Genomic DNA, 4,227 nt, shown 5'->3' with positions numbered 1-4,227 from the left:
GCTAAGACAAAGGCCTACAACTTTGATGAAGATCACTCAGTCCAGTTGGTAGTGTATCTAGGTCAAAAGTCTGGATTAAAAAACCAAAATCTCACATTCAAGCTAGTTAACCGCATTATGCGTAAATGACAATAACTCAGGATACCGAAGTCCAATCGAGGCGATTCCAGGGGCGTTGGAAATATAAGACATAGTACTACAACTTTCATGTTTTGACCATAAGATAGTTCACTATGTATCAAACTAAACAAATGCAACCAACTTAGTGTACTGTCAAAACTGTCCACTGACTTTACTCCTATGGCAGTCAGGGTATTTTCATCTTTTCACAGGCTACGTTGGTCCGATTGAGCTGTAATTTTGTAGGAAATCAGAAAATATCATTCTATACAACTTTCATGTTTTGTTCTAAGCCTAATTTGGCCTCTAACATAATGAACTAGAACCGGGCAGAACAGGGGAGGTGCAAAATCGAAAATCTGGAATTTCTACCTACAAGTGCTAATCTTCATAATTCTAGGTTAAAACACTACCTCACCTCCTTATCTACACTTATTCCCATCATAATCCATCTAAACAAGAATAAATATGGCTGATCAATACAAACCCTAACTCACCAATTCTCCCAAAATCACCACAACTACTTCCATAGTAACTAATTTGACCAAATCATGAGTTATATAACAACTTAAACTAAAGTAAAAGAACCAAAGATAAGGGACAACCAAAATACCTCAAGAACAAGCTTTCAAAGGATATCCTCCACCTCTCTTAGAAATTTTTGGTTCCTTAAGTTTCCCAAACTCTCAAACTATTGATTAATCGGTTTAGTTTTTCTTGTTTTCACTCAAATGGTTCAAACTCAAGATGGATTGAAGTTGTTTCTCTTGCTCTCTCTCTCTCTCTTAAGCTCGGCCAGACCAGGGGAAAATGGTGAAGAAATAGAGCCAATGTGAAGATAAGAAGCAAAGAAAATTGGCTTGGTCAAGGAACCATAGGTGGCCGACACTTGTCACCACCAAAACCAACTAAAATTTTATTTTCTTTTCCTTGCATTTTAGGTCAATAATTTCGGCTATAAGGCTGAGGATGAGGGAGATATTTTGCAAAAATATCAAGGGTATGTGGTGGTAGGGAGGTGGTGGTCAAGTGGTGGGTTCAATCGGTAGTGATCGATACCCGTCGGTTTGAGCCAATTTTTTCTTAAATCGCGTATACTAGGGTTTTTACCTTCTAATCACTAACTTATTATTATCACTTCTAATCATATAATATTTTCTCATCCAAAAGTCAATGTTACCTATCAAATTTGATCCTCACTCCGTACTGAATAGTCATACTACGGAAAAACGTGAAAACCCTAATTCACTCTAACTTAAAAATGGAAAGGAAAAACCTTTACATTCATGTTCATTTGCACTTATTGTGGGGTGATTGGGTGGTAGGGCTATTATAAAATCATAAGTTCCAAATAAAAGGGAATTTTTAAGAAAAACGTGAGGGGTTTTACAATTCCATAAATTGAATTTAGGGTTTCGGTTAAAATATGAGAAATTTGAGAAAACGGCCAGTCACAAGTGAAACTAGGGTTTTGATTAGACTTTTAGGGTTTCTAGTCTTTTAAAACAAAACAAGGTTTTAAATCAAACCCAAATAAATAACTTTAGTATCTTCTTTGAAACAAAATAATGTTTTAAAATAAAAATAAACTAAGAAACCGTAATATCCTCTTTGAGACTAAACAAAAGATGATCCTAAAAGTTGGGGTATCACAACTGAAGCCTTAGAGAAAGCACAGAGAGTCAAAAGTGCAAGGCTGCATGTTAAGGATTTCCATGCTAAGAAAAGGAACACTCCTAATTACTCCTCTGATCAAGCAAGTAAAAGTACACCACCTTTTAAAAAGGAAAAAAAAAAGGGAGGAGTGGGGATACCTAGTACACAAAAAGGAACTCAAAATAGAGAAGGCGACAATAGACGAGGTCAATCGAAAGAGACACCTTCTGATGGTCAGGTCGTGACTCCTCAAGTTAGTTGTGGCTACTATGGCAAGTCCAATCATGTGGAAAATAATTATTGGAGAAAATCGGGAAAGTGCTTGTATTGTGGTAGTGCCAAACACCAACTCGCAAGTTGTCCAAAAGTACCGAAGGTAAGAGGTAGTACTCAAAGGCCAGAAAAATCGGCTTCCAAACAAACTAGTGCTGGAGGAAGTCGATCTAAAGCGACGGCTAGAGTTTATGCACTAGGCCATTAACAAGTTTCTAATTCCACTAAGGTCATTGGAGGTATGATTCTTGTTTTTATTGTTTAGCTAAGGTTCTAAATGACCTTGATACGACACACTCTTTTTTGAACCCTAGATTTATGAGTGAGGGTATACGTGAGGCCGATTCAGTTACCTTATGACTTGGAGATTAACACGCTTAATGGGAAAAATCAAAGTTTAGTTACTAGTTGGGAGAATAGAAATTGTGAGATATGACTTGGAAAGTGTAAATTATTGATTGATCTAATAAGTATAACTATTAAGGAATATCATATTGGGCCTGTTTGGAACCTGAGTTTTTTGGGAGTTTGTCTAAAACTTTACTGTAGTGCATTGTAGAAGTTTTTGAAAAAATTTTGTAGAAGTTTTTGTAAGGTGAAATTTTTTTTCCATTCCTTTTTTTCTTTCCTTTTCTCTTTCTCTTTCTTTTTCTTTTTCTTTTTCTTTCTTTCCTTTTTCTTTTCTTTCTTTCTTCTTCTTCTTCTTCCCAGTTACCTCCGCCACTCCTCTCCTCCCTTTCCCCTTCTCCTTCTCTCCCCGCCATCCCCCTCCCCCCGCCTTCTCCCTCAGCCCCGCCACCCCTGCAAAAGCTCCCCCCCTCTCCCTCTGCCCGCAACCTCCCTCCCCCACCCCTGTACTGTGGTGAAGGGAGCTAAGAGGAACAGCGGCAAGATAGGAGTTACGAAGAGGAGAGAGAACGCGCGAGGGCTTTGGGTCGCGGCCAAAGAGGAACGGCGGTTCACGGTGGAGCCAGGGGACGTGGCGTGAGCGACAGGCGGCGGTTGGGCTGGAGTCGCGCGAGGTGGTGGTGGCTTCGTCGGCGTTGCGAGGGAGAGAGGAGGGCTGTGGTGTCGCTGGAGTCGCGCGGCCGTGGGCAGCGGAGACCGAGAAACGCATAAGAGGAGAGAGACGTGCGGCGAGATGGTGGCGTACGCTGGTGATGAGGGGAGGAGATGGCGGCGGACAAAGGGGGAAGGTGGCGGGGAAAGGCAGAGGGAAAGAAGGGAGGGGGGAGGGAGAAAAAAAAAAAAGAAAAAAGAGATTTTAGAAACCAACATATCGGTCAAAAGGGGAGGGGAGGGAGAGAAAAAGAAAAGAGGAAGGCCGGCAAAAGTTGGCCGGAATAGTTACCGGCTCTGGAAGCGGTGGTGGAGGTGGTGGCCGGTTGGGCAGGGAAAGAAAAAGAAGAAGAAAAGTTGAAGGGAAAATTTTTTGTGTATTATTTTGAAGCGTGTAGGTAAAAAATTTTGATAAATTTTTTGGGGTTCCTGTAACAAAATTTGTTAAAAAACTAGTAGCTAAAAAACTAGGTCAAAAACTTCACTTCCAAACAAGCCCATTATTCTAGGTGTGAATTTTGAGTACGAAATTCTTTTTAAGGAGGGAAGGATGTGAGAACCCAAAAATTTTCTTATTTTTATCTTATTTTACTGGTTTATTTAAATATTTATTCACCCGTTTTCTCCTAATAATTTATTTCAACCATTTTAAATCCATTTGCATAGAATAATGCCTCACTTATATTTTTAAAACATCCCATTAGCAAATTTATTTTTTTGAGACTCGTTTAGCGAGAAATAGAAAGTATGTGTTTTTCGAGACAAATTCGATTCGAAAGTGTAATAATCTTGGAGAATTAAGAATGATCAATAGTAGACTAAGAAAAGTTAATTGAGAGATTAGAGATGAGTGAGTTCAAATTTTCACTTTATCACGCGCGAATCGGAAGTTCGTATATTTCGAGCCGCAACGGTTAAATGGAGATTTAAGAAATTTATTCTAAACTACTAAGAGTGAATAATTATAGTATTAAAGGAATTACATTGGAGGTTTAGTGCACAAGTAAAACAAACCAAGAGAGAAAACGGTGGTACGACACCCGCGCGCGACATTATTCCTAGTTGACTTTTGAACACCTTTGGCCACAAATCCCTTAAGCTTCGAAGAGAAGCTTCATA

This window comes from Coffea arabica, chromosome 4c, assembly GCF_036785885.1.
Source record: "Coffea arabica cultivar ET-39 chromosome 4c, Coffea Arabica ET-39 HiFi, whole genome shotgun sequence".
Classification (NCBI taxonomy): Eukaryota; Viridiplantae; Streptophyta; class Magnoliopsida; order Gentianales; family Rubiaceae; genus Coffea; species Coffea arabica.
The sequence above is the reverse complement of the archived record's forward strand: the minus strand, read 5'-3'. Positions refer to the sequence as shown.